Genomic DNA, 13136 nt, shown 5'->3' with positions numbered 1-13136 from the left:
GGTCCTGCAGTAACAGTATTACTCCAAAGATTAATGGAGAGAGCAAGTTATCTGTGCAATATATGATTGTCTGTGCTTTAATAAACTGTGCTATGTAAATCAAGTCACTCTGCTGAACATACAGAATGATCTCTACTTAAAAAGGAAAAAAAAAAAATCAAAAAGAAAGGAGAAAAAAAAGAAGTTGGGTAAATAAATTTCATAGGCTCCTGTTATTCCCAGATTTGGACTGTTGTACAGAGGAATTCTGCATAAGACGTGGTACAGCTTGTTTCTGTGGAAAATCTCTGCTTTTCTAGCATATATTTTTTTTCTCTTGAAGTCAAGCCTTTTTGTGACATCCTAGTGAATGTTGCAGAAATCTACCTCTAACTGGATGAAGGAATGAGGATAAAAATATATATATTAAATTAAATTGTAGTTTATTACAAGGTATTCAGTGAAGTTTCTAAGTGGTGATCTTTAAACAACAACAACAACAACAACAAAATAATAGTTCAGGGCCTGGTTTGCCTAATTCTGTGACTAATGAGGCGGAGGGACCCACAGACCTCTGCCCTGAGATAAGGGAAGAGGCATAGGAAAAAGGTAGGGAAATCAGCCTAAAAACAACAAGCTAAGGGAGAAACTGTAAGTTCTTATGTCCAGTGTTAGGAAAGAAATTGTGTTTCCTTCAATGTATTTTCATGGAAAACATTTACAAAAGTATAATGCTATAGTACAGAATTCACCAGGAGAAGGGCTATTTTATTAGGAGTAATGATGGAAAGACTTGATTATAAAATAGTGTTATATGTTTCAAGATATTTTTACACTTCTGAATTGCATTTTAGGCAGTTAGAACAGGGAAAATTCCTGACTCAGTTTTTTTTTATACACAATTGTTAAAACAACAGCTTTAGCCAGTGATTGCACACTGTTATCTGCCATCTGATATAGAAGGTATCGTAAACATTTTTTTCTAAGGCAAAGCTGAGTAGTTTGCAATATACTCTTCTTGGAGGTTAACCTCCCACTGCTTCCTACAATCTCTCTCCTGACATGTGAGATTTGAGTACAAAAGAAATTTCATTTATTCTACATTCTGCAATTTGTTTCTCTTGAGCATTGGGAATGGTAAGGTTTTCATCAGTAGTTTCAACTGTAATATTATGCTGTCACCATGAATGCATTAGTTTGAATTCTACAGGGCCATATTCATATTTTTCCATCTTCTGCTAAGATCTGTAATCAGCCACTCCAAATACAACGAAGTTTCCATTGTCTAAAGCCCATGAAAAATGAAAAATGTCTGAAGTCCATGAAAAGTTTCTTTTGGTTAATGCTAGCCTTGAGAGTGTGGGAACATCAGTGTGAACAAATGAGAAGGTTAAGTCAGAGGAGATGCACACTACCTTGTCTGCAAAGATATTTGCTATGATAGGTAATATAAAATGGGGGAAAGTTTTTATGATAGATAAGAGTGTTAAAACAGATTGTTGCATCTGATGAATTTTAAGAAAATAGAATTTAGAGTGACAGAGAACCAAACCTTAGTTCTAATTCTGACTATTTTCCACTGCAGAAGTAGTTGTGGGTTTTTTCTTTACTGACAATATGCTTTTCTTGGAGAAATAAAGTATTTTCAAAAATATTTTTGTTGCTTTTTACTCTTTTCCAAATTCAGTTTTCTGTTAAAAAAATGACAGTAAACATTTGCTTGGAGTCTTGATGTCACAATTGGGATGAACTGTGTGCTACTGAGACTGAGTTCTTGGCCTTGGGTCATCAGTTCTTTCAACCAATGATTAGTGCTTTTCACTTTAATTGTTGTTGTGGCCTTACTACTATACTTTGTTAAAAAATACATAAGGAAGATTTTCCAGCAGTCTGTGTCATGTTGCTCTGAAGAGTTTTCCCCAGGAAATCCAGTCAGCCAGTAGCACCATGGATACAAGCTTTGACAAGTTCCTTAAAGTTATTGCAATATTTCCTTTCTTTTTAGAGTTAACACAGTATTTTTGCTTTTTCCATAGCGATGTATCCTGAATGTTCCTCAATCAATTTACTAGTGACTTGGCACTTGTTTTACAATCTAAACTAACTCAGTTTTTTTCTAAGGAAAAATAAAATAAAATTCAGCCTTAGCTCCACAATGTCATTATCAAATCTCCTACTAATTTTATGTTATTAGATATCCTGAATATTTCTTATTTATTTTCTGCATAAGTTAAAACACCAGGCATTTGTTGGTAGCTTTAAAATGGATTCAAATAAGTCTCACTCTGCTATATAGGTTGGCCCTTCCTTCTTCCTGTGTGGGGTTTGCCCTACTTTTTACAGGGATACAATAAGGAGACTTCTCTTCTGCAACAGATGTTTACAATACACTCAGTAAATAATGGATTTCCACTGTTTATTCAAAGTCAAAAAAACTTTGCAGACCTATCCACTTTGCATGGCTGGCGTCAGCGTCCCCACACAGAGAGTCTCCCAGCTTCCAGGAAGAAGCCTGAGGCATCATCCTCTCTTGTAAAATGTTTCTGCCTGAAGCGTTTTAAGAAAGCTCAGCAAAGAGAAACGTGCAGAGTAGAGCATTTCACAGGGCGAGGAAGACTGAATAGGGGGTGAAAACAGAGCCCTACAGGAAAATACTTCAATTTGTCTAGTTGATGCTAGATGATAAGGCACTTGCTGTCCAGTAAATGACCGCTCCCACACATAGAATTTATCTTGAGAAGTAGTAAACATTTATACGAAGTTAAAACTGTACCTTTTAAAGTTCTGCTCTAGGGATTCTGCTCTGTTTGCTTTGTACCAAAGTATCAAAGAGATTGTATACGTCAGAAAAAGTTTGCAGTATAAAAGATGCAAAGAGACAAGGGGTGGATTCATTCATTTGAATTTATTTTCTTTCAAATTCTGGGACAAAAACTGCTGCACAGTAGTAGCTAGTTTGGTAATAGGGGCTCACCACTCTTTCTCAAGTTTTAATGCATTTTAAGTGCCTTCCATTTATCACCATACACAAATGTTTGCAGTATTTTTTCTTAATGGAACTGACAATCTGAGATATACTGGTCAGCAGAGAAAAAATTAGTTACTATTTCCATACCTGTTTTATAAAAATATTTGTATCTGAAGGCTGTTCTTCTAAGAACTACAAGGACATGGCTGTAGTAATACCAAGCATGGTTACCATTTAATTTCAAAAACTCTGGCTATAGGAGTGGAATTCATAGCCTTGTCTGTGGCAGTGCAGCAAGAAGGGAGATTACAGATGGAAAGATCAGACACACAACACTAGAGCCTGGGTGAGGAAATGTCATCACTGCTTCTTTTATGAAGTACTAGTGGTTAAAGCATTTAATTTCGGAGGTAAAGGTCTGTGTGCACGTCTTTTGAGGCAAAGGGGAGCAGAGTCAGCTTCTGTATCCTCAGAGATGATCCATGGCAAGAAAAGCCAGTGTCTCTCATTCAAGGCTAGGCACTGTTGGGGCGTGAGCCAGCTCAGAAGGCTGGATAGAGAGAGCAAGCTGGAGAAGCTTAAGTATCACATCAAGATATTTTGAGAGAGATCTCTACATTTACGGCTTTTATAATGATATTTTACTGCAAAATACACTAATACATTCTGTAAGTGTTTAAGCCCCACTAGTCACAGAACCGGGCCAAACCAGCCTATCAGCCATTGACATAAGCAACTGTGAGCATGCTCCTCCCTTTCATACTTGGGTAAGTTTCCCTCTAATGTCTTCCACAACCTTAGTTTCAGTGTTTACTTCTTTTGGATATTGCTGGCATCACTGTGGTGATCTCACGCATTCTTCCAATAATATCCCACTTCTTAACACCATAAAGAAGTATTACCTCCTTGGAAAGAGAGGGCCAATCATCCATGTTCTATCTTTTAAACAATTTGGCACGAGCAGTAATAGATACATTGTGAGAAGCCATACATTAAACACTTCATCAGTCTGGAATCCCACTGCTGAGGAAATGGAAGCCCATATATCTGAATTACTTCCTAATCTCTTTTTAACATTAACTTATACAAAATGCATCTTCCTTTCACAAGATTCAATTTGCACAGCAGTGCATGCAGTGCAAATGCCCTATAGTTTCTTGGCAAGATGACCCTCTTTAACCATGCCATTTTCTTCTCCTGCCATAGCCTTTCCCCCAGAAAAATCTTGCCTAAGCTTTTTTTTTCTGCAGCCAGCTCATTGTCTCAAGGAAAGGAAAGCAATCTCCGGAGTGACAGAGACCCATGCTATTCACTGTCATTGTGTTAGTAGATAGAATTTTAGGCCCAGAACAGAAAATATTTAGAAATCAGTGCAGGTTAGTGCTGAATGCTGGCCTAGTATGCTTTCTTTTCTCAAAGAAAACTACTGAAGTCAGGTGAATTATACACTAATTAGAGCTCCTGAGTTGTTCCATCAACTTTATTGCCACAGGAGCTCCCACAGCTTTCCTTGAAATAACAGCATCACCAACAGCTGGAAAAGGAGAAGCAGGAAAACTGCTCCTAGGTGAATCCAGGTCAGCACGATGAATAACTGAGCCATGAGACAGTGCTCACATGTCTCTTTGAAATAAGCAGCACACAGGTAGTTTGGGAGCCCTTTGTTGATGCATATTTGACAGCATGTTGTATCAGCTGTGAAGATCCCTTACGGAGCTTAACTGGGGGTCTTGCATAAGACTGTTGAAAACCACTCCACACTCAGATGCAGTCCAAGAAAGCCACAGGTCAAGGAACAAGTAGACAAGGAGAAACTAAATCTGTCTGACTGTTAGAAGCAGCCACAGTTTTGGGCTGTCTTTTTCACAAACATGCCACTGCAAAAATATATTAAATTTAACTACATTTAAAGAATCAGATAAAAATAGGCTGTCTGTATTTTCTAAATTATCTTTGAAGAGCTCAGAAATTTTTTTGATTCCTCATTTAAATGTTTTTGCTTTTCATTATGAAGTCAGTGTATCTAAACGAATTGCTAAACTGAATTTCATAAATTTTACATGATTCTATCCTGCAACATTCACGTGTTACTGAAGGGAAACATTATTATTTTAGCAGAAACTGCAGAACTGCAGAAAAAAATCCTTTCCTCCTCAGTGTAACACTGAGAATTGCAGTGACATGGTAAGTTTCAGTCTGCTGACTTTTCATCACAGAATGAAAACAAATATCAAGTGACAGTAGATTCATATGAAACGAGAGTGCCATTCTGGACTGACTCTTTAGTTTGCAATCTCAGAGGCCAGTGAGAGCATGTCTCTGTCAGAGTGTAACCAGTGATGCCTCTGATTTCTAATAAGTCAACATGGTCAGCTAAGCAGCTGACAAGCAGAACAAGTAAACAGCTGTTTCCTGAAAAGAGAGAGAGGATTAGAGAAAATGGACATAAGCACAGTGTGTTGTCAGCAAGTGAGGTGAGGAAACTTGCTCTTGTTCCCAGAGTCATATCTGCCTGCAGAAGTGCTGACCTGACACATGCTGAGGCTCACTTACCACACTCATGTGGCTTGGGGACAACAGCTGGGTGGGTGCTCTTTGTAGCCACTCTGAACCCACAGTCCCTGATGACACAGGGGATACTTTTGGATATAAGTAACAGGTGGGCAGCTGGGGAGCAATGATTAGGGCTCATGACAGTGTTGCATTAGTTGAACTGCTGCAGATACCATCACCTGCCAGCAGTGGTGTCTTAGAGGTGCCACTGCCAGGTCACTGATAGGTCTGCTGAGAAGAGTCTGCACAGGAAGTCCTTGGAGAAATACCAGTGAAAAAAAGAAATGAGTGGTTAAAATAACAAGGCAGTGTCTTCCTAGGAGCTAAACCAGGGTATTTGAATGCACTGGGAGTTGCAACAGAACTAACTGTATGTGGAAAATGACCAAGCCAAGATATATCTCGGCAGGCTGCCTGGAGAATGATTTGGGGTATTGCTGCCACCAGCGGAAAATGCAAGATTGCTCTGGGGATGACCTGCAGGTCTAGGCAGGGAGCTGGATGCTCTCTGCTCTCTTGTGAAAGCTCACAGAATTCTTTCCGGCTCAGGTATTCTCAGAAATGTTCCATATTCTAGCTCACGTACTTTGATTCCTTCCTTAATCCTAAAACTAACAGCTCTTTATTATTGTCTGTCAAAAAGAGTGGTTCACCTAAACACTCATTGATGTTATTTTCCTCAATTTTCCAAAACATTTCATAGGTTTTTGAGATTTTGAAGGAAGAGGAAAAGAGTCTTTAATCTCAGAGATACTGCCTTGTTTGCTTCATAGGCAAACTAGAATAGCTCCTGAGCAGAGACAGAGAACACACTTGTCCCATGTCTATCAAAATATCCTATCTTTCCTATCTGTTTCTCTTTCCCTTCAGCTTACATCTGTGGTGAAGGTTTAATCAAGTTATCTTAATTCAGTCACTCACAGGCTACAAGTACACTGCACCTCATAGAATCTCCTACCTAAAAAGAGCTGTAAAGAATGAGAAAAAAAACCAAAAACACTTCTATTAGTTTTTTTTTTTCTTTTTTCTCTTTTCCTTTAAAAAAAAAAATAAATAAAATAAAAAGCTTTCCCTATTCTTCTCTCTTCCTTTTTCTTTCCTCTCCTCTCCTCTCCTCTCCTCTCCTCTCCTCTCCTCTCCTCTCCTCTCCTCTCCTCTCCTCTCCTCTCCTCTCCTCTCCTCTCCTGTCCTCTCATTTTTCTCTACAAATGATTATTCTCTCCTTATTTTCTTAGCCATAAACCAAGAACTTTTGTCCTGGATGCTTAACATGACTATAATTACAAATTGTTGGACTCTTTCTTCTTGTGGCACAGAAAAACTTCCTCAAGAAGTCCTGCTGCTGTGGTAACAGAAGTTTCCTAGAAAAACCCAGACAGTGCTGAATCACACACACAGTCACAGAATGCTGAGGTTGGCAGAGTCCTCTGGGTCCCTCTGACTGGGTGTCCCAAGCAGGAACACCCAGAGCAGGGTGCCCAGGACAAAGTCTGGGCAGTTTTTAAAGTTCTTCAAGAAGGAGATTCCACAGCCTCTTTGGGTAATCTGTGCCAGTGCTCCATCATCTACATAGACAGGTGTATTTCCCCCCTCCCCTGCTCTTGAATCACTAAGGAAACTACTTTCTTTTCACAGTAAATATTCACAGGGAAAATCTTTTCCTACCTAACACTGACAGCATTTCTTATCTTCAGGGCCAGATAGGAAGAAAGAATCTTACAGTTCATAAACAAGATCATAAAAACCAACTTGCTTTGATACTACTTCTACTGAGGCTGCAAAACATGAGTTACTGAAAATACCACATTGCAGCTTGTGTCCATGAGGCTCCGGAAAATGAGATAAGACCAAGCACCTGGGATTTTTGCAAAATCTTGAAATTAACTGAGGATCCAGTGTTTGCCTGAGTGAAAGGACTGTGAGGGAAACCAAAAACAGTGGTGGGAGGAAGGAGGTTGAGAGATTACTGAAGGACTTCAGATATCGGTCTGTGGCCCAGTTTTCCTCTCTGGGTTGCAGTGGTGTCATGTGCACTATGGTGCAGGCCTGTGCTGCTCTGAATGTGGCCACAGTAAGGTGATGCTCAGAATATTCCAATGACAGCCTTGCACAGTGACTCCCTAAGGAGTTTTCCAAGATGAATATATCCCCCAAGGTCTGTGGAAGTCCTACCAGTGAGAAACTCGGACAGGCACAGGTTGTCAGAAACATTAGATACATACAACTACAAATGACTCCCTGACATCTCTGCCCTACGCTTTTACCATTATGCATGTTTCCTTCCTTTCATTTCTGTATGAAATGAAACTCATTTCTCTGCATTCTGTTTTTCAGGTGTTGTGCTACAAAGAACTTGGAAGCCATTACAGAAAGTTGCATTGAAACAAGAAGCAAACCTCTCCTAGAGCAGGTGAAGAGCCCCGGCACTTCAGGCACTCTTAGTCCTTCCCAATTACTGTTTGTCACCTAAGTGAGATGGCACCTGCTTATGTGGCACCTTTTCCAGACCATGGAATTTGCCTGGGCTGTATTTGTCTGGCTACGGTGTGTAGCTGGGTGCAGAAGACCTGGGTTTCCTGGGGCCTTGCAGAAAGGCTCTTGCTCAGTGCTGTTCCTGGCTGTGCTCCCTGGCTACATAAGCTGAAAAGATGGTCTCAGAAAAACCACGAATTCCCATGTGCTGTCCCAGTTCAACCCCAGCAAATGACGTGGGTCAGAGCACGGGGAAATAGCACTGGACCCCCAACAGTGCTTGGGGATTTTCACTTGATTTGTAGGAATGCAAAGTAACGCTTGGAAAATCCAGACAGTGTGCCAGGTCAGGTCTCTTCTATCCCTTTAGTATTTATAACAGTAATGTGAACTGTAGGGTGGCTCATTTATATATGACTTTCAGAAGGCAGCTTGCAGCTCAACTCTGCCATTGAGTCTGTAGTTTTATTAGACATTATTCTAAAGATCTTCCTACTCTCTCTCAACATAGGGCAAACCATTATGAAACAGGTGGTTTCTGTGCAGAGAACCATAAAGCGCTGTGTTTTGAGCCAGTGCTGTAAAGCAATTGTGTATGTTTTATGTCATTACTTTAATAGGTAACATTTCATTTCTCATTTTTTTTGGGACAGAAAAGGAGGAGAAGGAAGAGAGAAAATGAGCTGTCTGTCTCGGCAATTTGCCTCCCCTGACAAAGCTAGAAGTGCCTGGCTACTTCTCAGCAAATGAAAAAAAGTCTAAAGGAATGAGGTAAATACTTTATCATTTTGGCCAGCTAGCATGTCCACTCACATCTTTCACTAAATAGAAATGGAAAAACAAGCTCAGGTCCAAGCTGAACAGTAAGCCCAGAGGCAATCTGGTTTATGCAGGCTGTTTGAAGTATGCATTTGAGGCTGCATTCAGCAATCCCTCTGCAAGGGGTGAGTGCCCAGTCCTGCCCTCACCCTGAAGCCATATCGAGAGACCGAAGGACAGATATTCTCCTTCACTTGCTATAATCATAGGTATATAAATACAGGATCACATGGAAAGGAAGCAACTCTGCAGATGGAGATTAAGTAATAAGTAAGGGGGAAAGAATACCCATCTAATATGCAGCCCGTGGAAGACAAATGGACTCCACCAGCTGCATACCTACTGGTGCTTGTTTGTGGAGTGCTGGCACAGCATTAGCTGACTCTGCATGTCCTGTCAAATACATGTTTTCGACACTGACAACTGACAGTCTGCAATCCTTGGGGTTTCTAAATAACCACTTACAGTTTCACTTACTCTTTAATGAACGTTCATCTTCCATGCCTGGGCATTTCTTTTGTTACTCACCCATAAACTCATTTCAGTGCTTCTTTCCATGCTCTATCTGTCTTGTACTGGAGAGGTGTCATGGTTAACAAACTACAGTGCGCCTACTGCAAGTCAGAATTATATTATTAGGTTATGGCAGGCAGTGATGATTTTCGTGTAGAAAGAGACAGAATATATCTCATATTACATATATATATCCAATTTTAAATCCATTGACAGCAATAAAAAAATCAACCTACATACATATTGAGAACATTTTTAGTTAAATTTAAGTCTGGCATTATGTATGTAGTAATAAAAGATACTAGATGTTTTTTTTGCTTACTGAATCCTTGCAAAGAGGCTAGGCACAGCATCTACTTGTAAGTACCGGAAGCGTTGCTTCCCACTACCTTTCATTCTCCCAAAGAGGATAAGGGGGAGCATGTAGTCAAGTCTTGCATCTCTTGATGATTCAGCCAACAGAAGTGAAGGACAGAGAGGAAATGCTATTAAATTTGGCTTAGATGCATGAAATGTGATCTAGACACGGAAGGTATGATGCAGGCATATCTAAGCTCATACCCTTTGCACCAGAACCAGACTTTTCCAGTCATACGTTTCACTACACAGAAAACAAGCTGAATATCTGTTTCAGGCAAGTGCTGGCACAGAGCATTCTCTAACTAGTGAGTCCTATAAGACTGGGGTGCATAATGTGTAGAAATTAGTGGGTTGGATCTCTTTAGTACACTGAATTTCAGAGTATGAGTAAGTCCTGAATAGACTGAACTAACAAGTATTGTCTCAAGACTGCATTCAAGCTTCTAATGTTTGTCTAGACAACATTATTGGCTAATATCTAATCCAATGTTTTTGCAAAAGAGCACTATTTCAGAATGTCCTTTATTGTATTATTATTATTTTTAATAAGCAACACATTAAAAATATATATGTGTGTTTCTGGATCTTATCATTTCAGTATATATATGCTTGCAATTTTTTTGAAGTAAATTTGCATGTCTGCTACTTGACACTCATACCACTATGGCTTGGAGCAGAACTTGTCTCTAAATTAGTCTGGAGCTCTTTTGGGTATGGCTGTGTTGTAACTAGTTCTGCTGACTTTAGTGTTGGCCTTATGCTTCATTACTCCTAAAGGCTTCCTCAGAAGTTTTCAGCTCAGTTTTCACTTAAGGGAAAGCCAGGAGGTTTTGGGCACCCCAATGAAAAGTTCAAAGTATGTGAATTCTCACATGAAACATACACACACTACACACACACACACACACACACACACACCACCACCACCATCAACAAAAAAAATTCCCACAATTCTGTAATATCATGTGATTTTAGATCATATAACTTGGTGGGCTCTGTGGTTGAGGTTTCAGTTCTTGGTTTGGCACTGTTGTGCTCTGCGTTCCTCTTTGCCCAGCATTAACCGTATGTTCAGATGTAGTAATAAGCTAGAAAAAAAATCACAGCAGCAGTTACAAACACAGTAGCATAGCAAACCTTCTCCTTAACAGTGTTCTTCTATCCCAGCACACCTGAATGGCAGATGTTATTACAGGAAGCTTAGTAATGATCTGCAGTGGAGCAAGGTGGTGAAAGGCCAGTGCTGTGATGTACAGAGTGAGTAGGCTGGTAACAAATTGATTCCTAAAAGAGCGGCTGGTCTAAGGGCAGGGTTTATCTCAGAAAAACTGTCATCCTCCTCAGTCATAGACAAGACGTGCCAGGCTAAATGGTAGAAAGAGCTGTTTGTCCATTGCTTCTCAAAGTGATCCTCTCTAGTGAAGTTTGTGATATGCTAACAGCTGCAGTGAAGCCTGCCATGTTGTCATACCTCTTTTTCTGGATTAATGTAGCACAGCAGTTTTGAGTGTGCTTTAGCTAATGGTGTTCTTGATGACTAAATCTGTCACTTAAAAGAAAAGAGTGAACAGTGTCTTTATAGATCTCCCTAGGATTTTATTATTCTACTGCAGAATGTCATTTTTGGCCATGGCCTGAGATTCTAGGATATGCTCATTAATGGTGATAATTTGCATTCAGTTCTTGTGGTGACATTTTTTCCTATAATGAGCCAAACCCAAATACTTTTGGAAAATTTGGATCTAAATCTGCACATTCCATTTTTTGCTCCTCTCTAGTTTGTTTTCTTTCTAACCACTGAAGAGTTTGGGGTTTTTTTGTTTGTTTTCTTGCTTTAAAATGCAGAAGCCATGTATAATCTTACTGTTCACAGATGCTCCCCATAGGCTCCAAATGGCACAAACTTTTACAATAGCAAATGCTCCATAAACACAAATAGAAGGTAGATGTCTCACCCTCATTACTCCACATTACTGTTTGTGCCTGTAGATTCTATCACAAGCCTGTTTGTGCAGTAGATTCTATGCAGTTGAAATCTGAAGCAGTATGGTGGGTGAGTCAGGGCCAGTGGTTTGATTCATTTGCAAAGATGAAATCCTTAGGAATTATTGTGCACTTTCCCACTCTGTTTATGAAGGAAAAAATTTACATGCACCATTCAATATGATATTCCTGCACCAAACAAAAGGCTGTTGATTTCAACAGACACAACCTCTGAAATACCAAGCCACTAGACAAAAAGCAAGGGCTAAATACATTTAATGTCATTTCCTTCTTGAAAATATTTTTTCTTAGACACAAATGTCTTCTTTATATACACAAAATAAATTTCAGTACTTTACTAGTAATGGAGAATGTTGCAATTTTACCTGGGTCATTCAACAAAGATGCCTATAAAAAGAAAGTCAGGAAAGAGCTCCTGGTGCTGAATTTACCTTTTTTCAACTTTATCATATGTGTCTAATGAAAGATTTCTAGCACATCTTTCCTTGTTCGACTGTCATTTGCCATCCGCTTTCACAATTTCTTTACTTTTCTGCCCTCATTTCTCCTCTTTCTCTGTAGTTTTTGCCTTCGGTGACATATCTCTGTGATTTTAATTGTATTTTATTTTGCACTTTCAAATGCAGTATCTCCTCTTCCATCAAACCAAATGCAAATCCTATGTGACGGCTATGCTGCTGTCTCTTGGTCAGACCAATCTTCTCCTTGTTACCAGCCTTGGCTTCTCTCCAGCCTTCCACTCTTCGCCTCTTATATCTGATCCCCTTTACACCTGTATCACATTCATCACCTTCATGTCTATTGCTATCTTGAATTGTTTCTTGAGAGCCAGCTTCATTTCACCCATGATCTGGAATCTTTGAACTCATTGTGACTTGCTTCCTTCAGCTCCTGGCTGTGCTGAACTCCTGCACCCACCTGACAGTCTTTCTGCTGCTCGTTTCTTCTCTCACACTGCCCAGTCTTTAATAATCAGCTTATCCTCTTGCATTTCTACCATCTTCAATTTTTCCCCCTCCCCGTTCCATCTTATTTCTTATCTTTTCTTATTTATGACAAAGAAAATGAAGGAGGAAGAAAAAAGATAAATGTTGCATTGCAAATGTTCAGAAACATGGTTCCTTATTATCTGGGAAAATATAACTGAAAGGAAAACCATATAGTTTTCTGTACATATAAGGAATCACTTTGAAGGATGATTCTGTTTTATGATTAAGAATGATTTAACTCTTCCTGTAGGACTTGTGTGGCCTCCTGCAACCAAGAAAAAAAAAAAAAAAAAAGCACAAGACAACAAAAACAAAACAGGAGGGAAGTGCAGAGCAGATTAGCTGAATAGCTTTAGTTGAAGCAGACAGGCCAAGAAGTAGTTGGGAGGGACAGTATTTGGTTGTCATATCATGCAGCTTTCTCTGATTTAATTCAGCATGAGGGCAAGTAACCTGCAATGTTGATATAACCTTAGCAG

General features: G+C 39.5%; 1 long non-coding RNA gene across 3 annotated transcripts in view; it reads left to right on the top strand.

The window, feature by feature from the left end:
• Window positions 1-13136, top strand: part of LOC107311703 (uncharacterized) — a 98770-nt gene that overhangs the window by 67416 nt on the left and 18218 nt on the right. For 2 of the 3 annotated variants that reach the window (XR_014944831.1, XR_014944830.1), the window contains exons 3-4: window positions 7835-7910; window positions 8626-8743. This is a non-coding gene — a long non-coding RNA (uncharacterized LOC107311703). Of the gene's footprint in view, window positions 1-7834; window positions 7911-8381; window positions 8504-8625; window positions 8744-13136 lie in introns of those variants that run through there. The other variant, XR_001554196.3, reaches the window with a different exon arrangement.

The sequence above is a fragment of the Coturnix japonica genome, chromosome 3, assembly GCF_054131305.1.
Source record: "Coturnix japonica strain WE chromosome 3, WE-NBRP24, whole genome shotgun sequence".
In the NCBI taxonomy this organism is placed as follows: Eukaryota; Metazoa; Chordata; class Aves; order Galliformes; family Phasianidae; genus Coturnix; species Coturnix japonica.
The sequence above is the reverse complement of the archived record's forward strand: the minus strand, read 5'-3'. Positions and strand labels throughout refer to the sequence as shown.